Source organism: Petaurus breviceps, unplaced genomic scaffold (genome assembly GCF_028583685.1).
Source record: "Petaurus breviceps papuanus isolate PSGF00001 unplaced genomic scaffold, PetGlider_PUasm1.0 126, whole genome shotgun sequence".
Classification (NCBI taxonomy): domain Eukaryota; kingdom Metazoa; phylum Chordata; class Mammalia; order Diprotodontia; family Petauridae; genus Petaurus; species Petaurus breviceps.
In genome coordinates this window covers 1,260,331-1,275,586 of record NW_027185655.1, presented here as the reverse complement: position 1 = coordinate 1,275,586, position 15,256 = coordinate 1,260,331, and the positions used below count along the sequence as shown (strand labels likewise).

The 15,256-nt window shown below is 40.2% G+C and overlaps 1 long non-coding RNA gene across 1 annotated transcript in view; it reads right to left on the bottom strand.

The window, feature by feature from the left end:
- Positions 1-14,586, bottom strand: part of LOC138163736 (uncharacterized) — a 44,282-nt gene extending 29,696 nt beyond the window's left edge. Inside the window, exon 1 of the long non-coding RNA XR_011168906.1 lies at positions 14,222-14,586. This is a non-coding gene — a long non-coding RNA (uncharacterized lncRNA). The remainder of the gene's footprint in view (positions 1-14,221) is intronic.
- Between the last annotated feature and the right edge of the window lie 670 nt (positions 14,587-15,256).

Genomic DNA, 15,256 nt, shown 5'->3' with positions numbered 1-15,256 from the left:
AATTTTCATTCAACAACTGCACCCTCCCCCAAACTATTTCTTTAATTTTGGACCACTTCAGCTTCTCTGGAAGATTTTGCCTCCTTGGTCACCATGGTTGGACATCCTATGTCCTATGCACTAGCCTGAGAGGAAGAGTCAGATTATGCCTTCATCTCTACTTCCACTTGCAAACTCTGCTTTTGCTAGGGTCACTAAAAGTTCCCTCTATCAAAGTTTATCATTTAGTCAGATCAAGGTGGCTAATACCTAATGGGACCCACTCATTCCCTTTCCTTTCTCAAGGGGATCAGTACCTGTCCCACTGTCTTTGCCTTCTCTTCAACTTGGGCCTTCTGCAAGGGGACTTCACCATTCATGTAGGTGCTCCTTCAAACATTCCAAATTCCCAGTTTCTTGGTTTTCCCAGATCCTATGATCTGCTTTTCACATGCAAAGTTCTGGTTCTCACTCTCAAGTGTTCCACTTCTATGATCAAAAAACTCTGATGTTCCTCTATCTGTTTATAACATCTCATTGTCCCGTCTGCTCTGATGCTGTACCCCTCCTAAACCTATTCTTCATCCTTCAATTACTCTACCTCTTAGTAATTTCTTGGGCCATTACACCTGCTCTGACTTTATTTTCCTTCATTCTTGTCTTGGCTCCTCTGTTTTTGAGTTCCTTTCCCTCTTGTGTCATAACCACTCATCCCTTACCAAATTCAACCCTTTATTACTTCCACCATCTGCCTTCTTCTCTCCTACTCATATACTGCTGAATGGAGCTAGAATAAGCCATTGAATTTAACCAATTGGGTTCACTACAATTTTTTCTTCCTCTAACCTCAACTGGGTCCTCACTGAAGTAAGCAATCCTATTACTGCTTCCTAATTGATTGCCTATCCTCTTCCCTGAAGAGATGCTTCTAAATCTTCTCTTCTTCCCTAATGTCTCCCACAACTCCCCTATCCCTGCCTTTTCAGCTAAAGACATCTTCTCTTCCCTTGCAGAAAAAAATTGAGGCCATTCTCTGTGAGCACTCTATTCTCCTTTCTCTTCCTGCTACTAGACATCGACCACCATTTTCTTCTCCTTTCCTCCAGTCTCTTATAACGAGAAGCTCCCTCCTTGTAAAGTGTCCTTGACCCCATCCTCTTTCTCTCTCTAATCTTTAATCTCTTTCTATCTACTGGTTCCTTTCATGATGTCTTAAAAGAAACCCAAGTTTCCCTGCCCTTAAACAACCTTCACTAGATCCTCTCATTCTCTTAAGTTATTGTCCTGTATCTCTTCTCCCTTTCATAGCCAAATTTCTTTTATAAAATTTCATTGCCTCTATTTTCTCTCTTCTTTCTCATTTCTTAGTCCTTTGCAATCTGTCTTTCAACCATATCATTCAAGTGAAACAGTCCTCTCCAAAGTTACAGATGATCTCTTAACTGGAAAATCTGATGTCTTTTTTCCCTCAATCTCCATCCTTCTCAACCACTCTCTTCCATTTAACTTTGATGACTATGCTCGCCTCCTGAATATTCTCTCTGAGTTTTTTGACACTATTTTCTCTTTATTTTTTATTTAAAAAGGATCATTTATTAAACTTTTTTCAAATTACTTTTAACATTTTGTTGTCCTGTCTGTACACATACATATGAATCAACATTGTGTAGGTTTATTCAAATGAATTTAAACTAGAGAGTTTCTGGACCAAGTTTGTTTTATAATTTGCCTATTGCCATGCAATGACGTATTGGAAACAAAACAAAACGTTTTGTTTTGTATGACTATACAAATTTATAATAGGTTCTATTTTTCTTTTCTTTTTAATATGGGAGGGGAAGAGAATTTGAAGCTAAAAAAATTAAATTAAATTTAAGAAAATGAATTGGGGAAGTAAATGGCAAGCCACTCCAGTAACTTTGCCAACAAAGCCCCAAATGGGATCATGGAAAGTAGGGCATGGCTGAAAACAAAGAAACACCCAAATGTATGTGTATGTATTCTTCCTTCTTTTGACCAATTCAGATGAGAGTGAGGTCCCAGTGTCAGCCACTCCCCCAACCCCTCCTCCTTTTTTGTATATATGTCACCTTATGCGTTCTGATTATGTAAGATAATTTCCCCTAACCTTCCTTTCCCTTCCTCCTCTTCCCTTCTCTTTCGATTCTTTTCTGAAGATCATCAAGACGTAACAGAATCATTACCAGGCCTAGTTTAACTGGACTTCCTTTATGACTCCTGATGATGATAGGAAGTAGGGGGAAACATGTATCATCTACAAATATTTGAATGTAAACAATTTACTTTTGATTAGTCCTTTGTCATTGTTCATCCATATGTACCTTTTAATATTTCTCTTTGTTCCTGTGTTTGTACTTCAAAGTTTTTCAGTCACTCTAATCTTTTCATCAGGAATGCTTGGAAGGCCTCTATTTTATTAAAGATCCATTTTTTTTTCTCTCCCTGTAAATTATGCTCAGTTTTGCTGGGTAAGCCATCCTTGGCTATAAGTCCATATCCTTTGCCTTCTGGAATATTATATTCCAAGTTCTCTGTTCCTTTAGAATAGTGGCTGCTAAATTGTGTGTAATCCTGACTGTGGCTCCTTAGTCCACGTATTATTGTTATTATTTTGGTTGCTTCTAGTATATTTTCTTTCTTTGATCTGGAAGTTCTGGATTTTGGTTATAATATTCCTGGATGTCTTCACTTTAGAGTTTTTTCAGGAGGTGACTGGTGGATTCTTTCTATTTCTGCTTTGACCTTTGGTTCTAAGAGTTCTAAGCAACTTTTTTCTTTTTGGAGAGGGGAAGGCAGGGCAATTGAGGTTAAGTGACTTGCCCAAGGTCACATGGCTAGTAAGTGTTAAGTGTCTGAGAACTGATTTGAACCCAGGTCCCCCGGACTCCAGGGTTAGTGCTCTATTCACTGCATCACCTAGCCACACCAGGGGCAATTTTATTCTAAGATTTCTTGAAATATGATGTCTACCACACCATTCAGATTGTCTAATGATTCTTAAATTTTTTTCTCCTTGATCTGTTTTCTAGGTCATTTGTTTTTGCTGTGAGAAACTTTACCTTTTTCCTGTATTTTTCACTTTGTTTTAATATTTCTTGTTGCCTCACGAAGTCATTGGTTTCTGTTTGGTCCATTCTAATTTTCATGTTGTTTGGACAAAGTTTTGTACCTCTTCTGCCAAGCTGTTGAGTCCCTTTACAATTTTTACTTCCATAGTTCTCATTTCTTTTCCATTTTCCCCCTCAAATTCTTTCATTCAATTTATAAGGACATTTTTGAAACTTTTAAAAACTCGTGCTTTATTTCTTTTAGGAATTCTCACTGAGTTTGTGCCCAGTTTCCCTGAGGCTTTGCTTGAAGATGTGTTGGGTCATTCTCTTCTCCTGGGTTTGTGTCTTGAGCTTCTTTGCCACCATGATGCACCTCATGGAGGGTTCTCTTTTGGTTTGCCTATGTTTCCAGCCTACTTCCTGACTTTGAACTTGATATTAGGGCTCGGCCCTGCCACATTTCTAAAGGGAAGGTCTGGACTGGTCCTATTGGGGCTTTCTTGGGGTGTTTGAGTGTTGTATTCTTCCAAGATCTCAGGAATAAGTTGAGGATCATCAAGCATTCGATCTTCTCAGATCTAGAGCAAAATATGGTTTTTTTGCCCTTTTGGTCAGAACCCTGCAATTTTCTGGGTTTGTGTCTGAGCAAAAGTTGACTGCTGCTAGATTCAGTCCCTATCAGTCAGCTGTTTGCTCAGTGATAGTATTATAGATTTCTCTTTGGTCATCCCTCTGTAGTCTTGTCTCTAAGTGAGACCCTGATCTCATCCGTGGGTCTGAGCCATAACATTGCTGCTGCTGCTTTTCAACTTCTTCCTTTCTCAATATGTGGTCCAGGGCCTCCCTATCTCTAGAAATGCCAGTACCATGCTCAGGTCACCTTCTCAGTCTTCTTCAGATCTCTGACTCAGACCTGAGTAGTGGGCAAGTAAGCTGTCAGTCTGCATGTGTCCCCGTTGCAGTGCCCTGATATGGGTCTGGGATGTCTTTTGCCCTGGTGCAAACCTCTCCCCAGACTCTGGAGTGCTCCACAGACAGCATGCTCTCAACCTGATCCTGTCCCTTATGTTTGCAGACCTCCCTGTCTTGTCTCCTTCTGGCTAACTGGGCTGGATGAATGACTCACTGTGACTTTGCCTGAATTTTCTCAGAGGATGTTTCAAAGAGGAAGAGAGACTTCAGTTTGACTTTAGAGGATTTAGAAGAAGGGAGTATTTCCAGGTAACGTGGAAGTGGGAATGAAGACATGAGTGTGGTACCTTTAGTGGTAAGAATGTTTTGGGACTATTGGAAATGAAATTGGCTAGGGAAGGTAGGTCCAGATCTTGGAGGATATTGAAAACCCAGCAGAAGAAGTTTAGACTTGCTGTCAGATAGTCAGTCATCAAGAATTTATTAAGAGCTTATCATATGCCAGGTGCTGGACAGGGCAACAAGACAGCATAGCAGTAAAGGAGAGAGGGCTGAATTTAGTATAAATGGAGAGAGGGCTGGCTAACTGGAATTAGCCAGACTAGGCTGGAATGCTTAATTTTGGGTAAGCCACATCCTTATTGGGCCCCAGTTTCCTCATTTGCAAAATGGGAGGGTTGGGCTAGATGATCCTAACATTCCCCTCCAAATAGTAACACAATGGAAGCAAGATTGTAGGAATGCCAAATTATTATTTTGCTTATAGTACTTGGGAGTATGGCAAGGCAAGAGGACTAAATGTCCTCTGAAATAACGTTTCTTGTTGCCTTTGGGCGCTTGATGAAACCAATTCCACTCAATTCCTTTATTTGCCTCTCCAAGGAGAACCTGTGAGTCATCTTCCTATGTAGCTAAAACTTCCTCATGATTTCTGGTTTCATTTATAGGGAGAATTTCAGCATTGATGTGGTTCCATTCTTCTAGTAGTATATCAAGTCATCAGTTGTTAGACAGATATTTCACATTTACAGACAGTCTAAAAACTGTGAGTCTTGGCACATTCTGCTTCTTTTCCACCATTCTGCTTCTATCACCATGGGAGCAGAAAGGGTCCAAACAAGAATGATGGTCATTTTGTGTTTTGAAGTATGAAATATTTCATTATTAGTTAGAAAAAGGGTTTTGAGAATTATTCATATCCTTTGTATGTTTCTATAGTTTGGAACACTGGAATAGATCTTTGTAATTGTGAAGAACTGGAATAATTGCAAGGTTGTATATTGTTATTTGACTCATTAAATGACTGCAATGTTCAGAAAGCTAGCTGTGGGGGAGAGGAGTAGTCATGATCATGTCTCCAAGACTTAGAAGAGGGTACTCATTTAGAGGTTCATAGAACAGGAGGGGACCTTAGACATCATTCTTAAGTCTTACATTGATACATTGGGTAAATCCAAGCCCACTCATGCTTCTGAACCACTTTATAGATTATCATGAGCTTTTTCTTGTTTATTGTTTTGCCTTTATCAGACTGTCCCCCTTGCCGCCATCACATTGTGGTCATTTATTTTTTCTTCAGTTTCTTGCAGTCTGGTTCCTTTCCCTCTTACACAATTAAAGTGCTTTCTCAAAGATGACCTCTCATCACCCAATCAGATGTTCTTGTCCAGTCCTCATCATCTTTGGCCTCTCAGATGCACATGTTTCCAATGACTACTTCATCTTTAGGTACACTTTTTCTGTCTGGCTGCCAAGACCCCTACTTTTCTAATCACTCCAGTGCCTTCTTCAGTGATTTCTTTACCTCATCCTAATTCTTTCAGGTCATATTCCTCAGCATTCTTCTTTCTCCCTTGGTGATATCATTCATGACTATGGCTTCAACTGTTACCTCTATTAAGGGTACAAACTGTGAATGATCAGCAGGGTGACTAAAACCTCCATAGCCAGTAAGGCAGTGAAAGATGGCCAGCCTTGGCTCCACAAAGGGGGATGGTATTGAATGGGGCAAGGACCATTAAGAATTGAGTTGGAGGTGTGATGGGGAGAGGAAGATGGAGGATCAGTTCTAGTTTCTATTTAAACAATCAGGTATGCAGTCACTTCTATCCTTGGACATTTTAACCAAGCTCTCCAGTCCTGACCTCTTTTTTCTTCTTTTTTAAAAAAATTATTTTTTTTTTCATCACATGTAAAGGCATTTTTGCCTTGTATTTTTAGTTAGCATTTTATTTTGAATAATATTTTATTTTTCCCTTTACACATAAAAACAATTTTTAACATTAATTTTCTAAAATTTTGAGTTTCAAATACTCTCCTTTCCTCTTGTATTTTTACCCTTCTGGAGGTGGTAAGCAATTTGACATAGGTTATACATGTGCAATCATGCAAAATATATTTCCATATTAGTAATGTTGTGAAAGAAAACACAAACAAAAAAAATCCCATAAAAATAAAGTGAAAAATAGTATGCTTCATTCTGTATTCAGATGCCATCAGCTCTTTCTCTCAAGGTGCATAGCATTTCTAATCATGAGTTCCTGTGGAATTGTCTTAGATTATTGTACTGCTGAGAATAGCTAAGTCACTCACAGTTGATCACTGTACAAAAGTGCTCTCCTGGTTGTGCTCACTTCACTTTGCATCAGTTCATATAAGTCTTTTCAGATTTTTCTGAAAGTATCCTGCTTGTAATTTCTTATAACACAATAGTATCCCATCACAATCATATACCTCAACTTGTTTAGCCATTTCCCTATTGATGGGTATCCCCTCAATTTCCAATTCTTTGCCATCACAAAAAAGAGTCACTATAAATGTTTTTGTACATATAGGTTCTTTTCCTTTTTTAAAAAAAATCTCTTTGTAGAGGTATTACTGAGTGAAAGGGTATGCACAGTTTTACAGTCCCTTGGGCACAGTTCCAAATTGCTCTTCAGAATGGTTGGATCAGTTCACAATGCATAGCAGTACATTAATGTCCCAATTTCCCACATCCCCTCCAATATTTGCCATTTTTCTTTTCTGTAATGTTAGTCAATCTGATAGGTGTGATGTGGCACCTCAGAGTTGTTTTAATTTGCATTTCTTTAACCGATAGTGATTTAGATAATTTTTGTATGACTATAGCTAATTTTGTTTCATCTGAAAACTACCTGTTCATATTCTTTGGCCATTGATCAATTGAGGAATAACTTGTATTCTTATAAATATTAACTCAATTCTCCATATATTTGGAAAATGAGGCCTTTATTAGAGAAAATTGTTATAAATTTCCCCCCGGCTTTCTGCTTTCCTTCTATTCTTGTCTGCATTGATTTTGTTTGTGCAAAGAGTTTAAATTAATATAAGGGAAATTATCCATTTTTTCATCCCATAATGCTCTTTATCTCTTGTTTGGTTATAAATTCTTTCCTTATCTATAGATCTTGGAAGTAGACTATTCCACAGTCCCCTAATTTGCTTATGGTATCACCATTTATGTAAAAATCAAGTACCTATCTTGACCTTATGTTGTAATACTTTCTTTTTAAAAAGTGATTTTTTTTCTTACTTTTCAGTACCAGTTTCCTTACCACTCAGAGAATTGTCCTTTGTAGCAAAAACATCCTTGACTATTTTTCCTAAAAATAATTGTTCAAATTGGGATGAGCAACTTTGAGAGAAGATGGGTTCCCCCTCATGCAGTATCTAGATGATCATTTGTTGGATATGTTAGTGACTATTCCTGTTCTGTATGACTTGGACTCAGTGGTCACTGAGATCCCCTCCTACTCTCAAATTCCCTTTTCCTGGACCCCCATCTTGCATCTCCAGTTGGTTACAGAATAGCCAGCTTTGTTTGGTGTCCTATGGATACCTCCAATCCAAAGTATTCTAAACTGAGCTTGTTCTCTTTTCTCCAAGACCTGATCCTCCTTCTCTGAGTTTACTCTTTTTATTAATGACACTACTATTGACCCAGTCTCATATGTTCCAAATGCTGGGGTTAACTTTTTGTCTTCCCTCACTTCTCACATTCAGTCAATTCAACCTGTTCTGTGTTTGTAGAATCTCTGGCCTCTGTCCCCTCCTGTTCCCACTGACTCCACTATAATATAACCTTTATTACCACTTACCTAGGCTATTCTGATTATTTTCTCCCAACGGGCCTTCCTGCTTCAACTTTTCATCCCCCTCCAATTTATCCTTCATCCTAAAGGTTATCTCCCCCTATCCTTTCCTCTCCAGGCTCTGCTCCTGATTCTCTCACTGGGCTTTCTCTACAATGGCCCAGAAATCTCTTCATCTTGGAAGGTCACTCCAGCCCTTGACTTTACACATTGGAAGTGAAGAGGTTACCCACTAAGAAGGTTAGGGTTGCTCTGGAGACCCCAAAATACCAACATGCTGGGTCCTGCCAAATGAATTCGACTCAAGTCTTCTCTCAGCCAAAGAAAAGTAAAGTTTATTAAAAGTTTGCTTGCCTTAGACACAGAGTAACTATGTACTAGGTCATTCTATGCTGCTCTCACTGTTCTATGGTGCTCTCCCTATTCTATGGTGCTCTCACCCACATGGCATTCTATGGCACTCTCATACCACATGGTGTGAGATGGGGTCTTATATACAGAAGGTCCTGGGAGGAATCTAGGGGTGGTCTAGGGGAGGAGTTTGGGGAGGGTCTTCAGGAGGAGTTAATGAGGTCAATGAGTGATTAAGGGGTGGGAAGCCACTAGAGACTACAGACAATGGTGGGCTAGGCCAGTTCAAGGGTGGATCCATATTTTGACAGGCTCAAAGGTGGGAAATAGATGAACAATGGGCCCAGCCACAATGTAAGGCTTATTGCCTATGCAAATGCGTCATCAAATGGGATGATTTAATCAAGAGTCCAAGGGAGGTTCCCAGAGTCTCAAGGACTCCAGGAGAGTTTGAGGGGGCTCCCAGAGCCCATACCTCATCAGAAGTATCCTCTAGCCCTGAAGGGGCTTTTCCTGATTGGCTGGTTCCTTTCAGAAGCTCCATTTTGAGGAAACTCTGAGGTCACCTATGTCTTCACTCCTTTTCAGGTGGCATTCCTGACCCTCCTCCCAGACTTTCTCTATAGTTTCCCGGGAGCTTTTGTTCCTTCTTTCTCCCCTTCTCCCTTTTTAGCTTACTTTTACATGTTGTCTTCTCTCATTAGAATATAAGTTCCTTGAGGTCAAGGGACTTTCTTTTTGCTTGTATTTGCATACCTAAGGACTTTTGCCTGCTGAGAAGAGTTCAAATTCCTTTCCTTGACATCAAGGCTTTCCACACCTGGACACTACCGTGCCTTCTCAACCTTATTTTATACTACTCACTCTACGTAGTCTACATTCCCATCCAAGTCTTTTAGTTACCATCCCTCTTACATGCCTAATTTTTTCCTGCCTCCAATTCTTTGCTCATGTTGCTTCCTCAATTAGAATGACTTTCTCATGTCCTTTCTACTTGTCTAGATCCCACCCGAAGTCCAAGACGCGGCTCAAGCTTCACTTCCCCTACAAAGTTGTTTCCTCTACTTCTCTGATCTGCTACTTCTGTCTCCTTTTCTGAATTCTTATGGTACAGTGTCCATGACAAATGTTTTAGCGGTTGGTAATTAGTTGTTTCATACTGTTCCCAAATGGTTCCATGTGTGCTAGCCTTGTCCCTCTAACTTGTTCCTGAGGACATTCATCTTGCCTTAACATTCTTTTTTCTGCATCCCTTCATGGAACCCAATGCACCAGAGTTAATCAGTATTCGTTTCATGGAGTGATCATGAACATTTTCCAGGCTGACTCCAAAAAGGTTGTCTCATCAAGTGAGAGAGGAGAATGTGTTTCCATAAATGAGAAAGAGATGGTTAACTTTATCCAGATGTGGACTGCTTTAAGGTTTTCAAAGTACTTTACTTCCATAATCTCATTTAAACCTCTCAACAAACCTTTGAAATAGGTTCTATAGGTATCACTACCTGCATTTTGCAGATGAGGAAATTGATACCCAAGGCTGTTCAGTGAGCCATGATCACACAATCAGTAACTGTTAGAGATGGAATGTGAACTCTGGTCTTCTGAACTCCAAGACCAGGACTCCAGGAATCACGCTCTGAGAGTTGGGAGGGTCCTCGGGGCTTTTGTTGTCCTTATCTAAAGTTGGATTAGATTATCTCTGGGTCTCTCTTCAGGTCTTTATGGTCCAAGATACTAAGTGACCCAAGCTGCCATTACAAACAACCAGAATGTCAATGGGTAAAGAATATCAACATTTCCTAATCCTAGAGAAGTTAAACGACTTGCAAGGGACAGAACCAGGATGCAGACCGAAACCCTTTGATTCTGAATCCAGTGTTCTTTCTGTGCTATAGATGGCTGAGCCTAGAATCAGGAAGCTGTTGTTTAGTAATTTCAGTTGTGTCTGACTGTGGCCCAACTGGGGTTGTCTTGGAAAAGATCCTGGAGTGGTTTGTCATTTCCTTCTCCAGCTCATTTTACAGATGAGGAAACTGAGGCAAATATTGTTAAGTGACTTGCCCAGGGTCACACAGCTAGTAAATGTCTGAGGCCAGGTTTGAACTCTGGTACTCTACTGCATCACCTAGTCAGGAAGATGTAAATTTAAATCTGACCTCAGATTCTGACCAGTTAAGTGACTTTGGGCAAATTACTTTACTTTGCAGAAACTGCCTTAGTTTCTTCAACTATAAAATAGAGGAATCATAATAACACCCACTTTCCAAGGTTGTTGTGAAGATAAAATGAGATAATATTTGTAAAATGCTCAGCACAGGGCCTGGCACGTTGTAGAAGTGTGATAAAGCTTGTTCCTTCTCCTCTCTCTCCTTCCCCCTGTGTCATTCTTATTGAAAAGGGTTACTTTCCAGGCTAGCACAGTGTACCTACATGCAAGCCAAGTTGGAAATGAATTGAGAGCCTCAGTTCTCTTTGGCCCTAGAAAAAGCCTTCTCAGTTAATGCCTCTTTAAATGGATCTCCACCTTTCCTCCACTGTCCCTCCCTGTAATCCTGGCCCAGGACGTGCTTCCAAATGGGAACGGCTTACATGCACATAGTAAGGCATTCCTCTTATGGATGTATATTTTTGAAACACCAATAAGGGAAAAGATAAGGGGAGAACATTTTTGTGAAATCCCCGTGTGGACAGAGTTGGGGTGTTTTCGTGAAACCTAAGACTCTTGGATGATAGTACGTCTCTTAAGTAATGGTACTCTAGTGGTTTGAATGGCTCATTGCCATGCTTTCTAGCAGTGAAATATTTAGCTGTTAATATTAGGGTAATTAATAATTGTAATAACAATAACTCTGGACAGTTATACAGTGCTTTGTAGAGGGAGCTCAACATAAGGGAAAGAAGGCTGGACTTCAGTTCTGGAAGATCTGGGTTGGACACATTCTACAGGTGTGACCACAAGCAATTTACTTAACCCCTTAGTGCCCAGCTAGTTCTCTAGAACTGAAGTTAGAGTTAGAGAGATAAACAGACATAGATAAGTGAAGCCTTTATTATGTACTTGTACTGTGCTAGAGACTGCGCTAATCCCATGGGGATACAGTTCTAACGAAACAAGATAGTGCCTACCTTCAAAGGGCTTCCAATTTAATGGTGTAAGAGGGCCTGAAAAGGGGAGTGGGAAGGGCAAAGGATGAAAGGATAGCTGGGCTTTTTGGTAATGAGGCAGAAAGGAAGTCTGGAGAGTGAGTCCAGATGGGAGAGAAGTAAACATGACTGGTGCCTTTCTGAAATGGGGGTCCAGGTGAGGGGTTCATCAATCAGTAGAACAGGAGTGAATGTGGAGGTTTAACCAGGGTGGGAAGACTGTTGGTAGTAAAATCCAGAGAGTGAATTGAGCTGGGAAATGGAAGGATTCAGGGCTTTTTCCGAATTTCTGTGGGAGGAAGTAAAAAAAAAAAAAGATCATTCCCAACCAACTTCGCTTCACAGAATGGTGTGTGTTCTGGAGCCAGTTCATACAGGACAGCCTATGGTTAAATTTTCAATGTGAGCATTTCAAATGCTACAAATTGGGGCTTGGTTAATTGTTGGCCATCTATTATATATGTAAAAAAGTAATGGAGAAAATGTTAATAATACAGGTTAAAGTTAAAAGTGGGTCTAGCATACATTAGTTTTCTGGACAGCTGGTTATTAAACATTCATCAACAAACCCCTGCCTTTAGCTCACTGTAATACAGTTGGATTTTTTGTACTGAATTATTAATAAACTATACCTTCACCTCTACAAATACTTCATTTAGATACAGTTGTGGTGTGGTCAGTAAGGGGCTCTCTTTCCCTCACTATCTTCCCTTTTGTTTTACACAATATTTATACAATAAAGAGGCTAAAAGCCCAATTCCGTAAGCTTATAAAGCCAATTCAACGCTTTTGAATGTGTTTGAAAGTCTCAATTCCCTTGTAAAATAGGGCTTGAATAGAGATAGGACAAAATTTCAGTAATGAAATGACTACACTCTTGGATATCATTCTGGGGAGTATTTGTGGCACATTGCTGGATGTCTGAGAATCTGAATTCAAATTCTGCCTCCAACCATTTATAGCCTCTGTATGCAGGCAAACTACTTTACCTTTTGTTCCTCAATTTCTTTATCTGGAAAATGGAAGAGTTGGACCAGATCAGCTTTGAGATCTCTTCCAGCTATAAATCTATGACCTTATGAATTTGTCCATTCCACTGTTTTGCTTTCTAAAGGAGGTTTAAAATTGTCCAAGTAATAATTTTAATCTCAAGACAATGTTATTTGTGTGTAATTTGCTTATATAGGAGAATGAAGTCAACTCAATAGCTGTCCATAAATTTCTTTATTCCTTTTCCAATAATGCTGTGAGTGGAAACGGTCCACTTTTAAAGATATGATGCTTCTCTTAAATAAATGTGGTATTAAGTACACCAAATCCCAGGACCCAGAGATAAGTTCTATCCACCCAACTTGACAACCACATCTGCTCTGTCTGCACTTTCCCCTCTGTTATACTCTGCCAGAGGTGTTTAACCTTAGGGTTGAACATACATTACATTTTCATTCCTCAAAGACCAGGTTGATTTTGGCCCAGAATAAGAGTAAGACTCTCTCTTGGAAAGATTTTTTTTTTCAGAGTTGTGCAAACTTTGTCTCTTGGCTTTTATTTCGAGGCTTCTTCGGTCTGGAAAAATCAAAGAAAATGTGTTTTATGACCATTTGTAAACATTTTTTCAGTCTCTAAGAGCAGCAGAGATGATCATCAGATGGGTTTGGGCCATAAGCATCTTCTGAGATATCCTCATGGACTTTATAAAGTAAACTGGGTCCTTATGGGCGCAGATATTGAAAACCATATAAAACTTGTCCAAAAAGACAAGTGCTCATATTTTTATATGCTGGCTGGCACTCCTCAGCTGCTGATATTTTTATATCTGATGCGGCTCTCAACAGTTTCGAATTCCCTTATTTAAAAAAATCACATTCAGCTTGAGTGCTGGTTAGTTTTACTTGCTCTGAGCCCTCTATCTCCATGACCTTCTTTAAGTCCTTATTCTTTTCCAACTTTGTGTCTCAAGAATCCATTCTGCACTTGATTTTCCATGGGATTGGGATGGGGTGGGGTGGGGGATGACGAGAGTCTTCATTTTTTTTTTTCCAAGGGACTCATGAGTATTGCTATTTCAACATCTTCTGCTTATTGCCATATGCCCAGCGCATTTCATTAGCATCTCGAAAGTTGGATTGGAAGGAAGGGAAGCATGATGGTGATTGGGAAACATGTTACCTCTGGTTACACATAACCAAAACTTGAATAAGTAAGTGTGCCTCAACTCACCATCTCTCCAGAGGCAACCCTTTTGAGATAATCCTTTTGGAAAATTTAAAAAAGTCATTTCTGAGAAGCTCGTGAGAGGTGCGGCTTCTTGGGTGTGTACCCATCTGTTCCCGTGGCAGTGGTAGACTGTTCTAGTCATGTGCTAATTCAGGGTTAGAGAAAGGCAGGACTCCACGGCCCAATAGGGTCCTTGTTAATTCTTTTCAAGGAAAGAAAAATGTTTTCTTTCATTCATTTGGCTCCCACTGGTGCACTGATCAAGGACCATAAACAGATGAAATTTATGTGGACTTTAAAATTAGGGTTATAGGGAAGGGGATTCTAATATACCTTGGGAAACCCTTCTCTGACAGTAATCTCTACACTAATCAGTCAATCAAGAAACATTTTTTAAGTAATTCCCATGAATACAGACAAAAAGCAAAGACTTACTGCTTGCGCCCACGGCTCCAGTCACAGAAAGATTCCGTAGTTAGTCCTCAAAGCATCATCTTCCAAGTGACTGGTTCAATGTGCCATCAGCAGGCTGTAGATCACCCTGTTCTAGTATTTCATGGTCTCATGCGGCCTTATATTACTTCTGAGCTTATCCCTTCGCCATCCCCCAGGAAAGGGGATTCTGTAATAATCATCATTCTATGAGCCCCTGCCTTTCACACCTTGGTAATCCTCTGGGGGGGGGGGAGGTGCACATTCTCTGTTTCTTAACTAGTCCACGGTGACCTTGACTCTCTCAACAACTGGTTCTTTCTTCTGTGCCCCTTTCTAAGGATGAGTCAGCAAGCATTTACTACATGCTAAATACTGGGGAGGGGCTGCAGGGTGAAGGATCATCCAGGAGGCAGACAGCTGGAGTGTGGCAGGGATAGTGGCTTCAGGGGCCAGAAAAGTTAGGATGCATAGCAGAAAAGAGCAGGATAAAATAGCAATTCTTATAACTTATGACTTAATATTGCTGATTATGCACTTTAACAGCACATCACTTATCATAGAGGGGTAGTGGATACAGAGCTTATCTTAAATCCAAGGAAACTTAAAGTTCTGGCTTTAACACCTAGTAGTCTTTTTTGGAGTCAGGTTCCTTCAAATCCAGATCTCTGTCTCTCTCCACCTGTCTCTGTCTCCCTCTGTCTCTCTCCCTCTCTTTTTCTCCCTCCCTCTCTCTGTCTGTCTCTGTCTGTCTCTCTGTCTGTCTGTCTCTATCTCTGTCTCTCTGTCTCTTTCTCTGTCTCTCTGTCTGTCTCTCTGTCTCTCTCTGTCTCTGTCTCTCTCTGTCTCTGTCTCTCTGTCTCTGTCTCTGTCTCTCTCTCTCTGTCTCTGTCTCTCTCTCTGTCTCTGTCTCTGTCTCTCTCTCTCTCTCTGTCTCTCTCTCTCTGTCTGTCTGTCTCTGTCTCTCTCTCTGTGTCTCTGTCTCTCTCTGTCTCTCTCTCTGTCTCTCTCTCTGTCTCTCTGTCTCTCTCTCTCTCT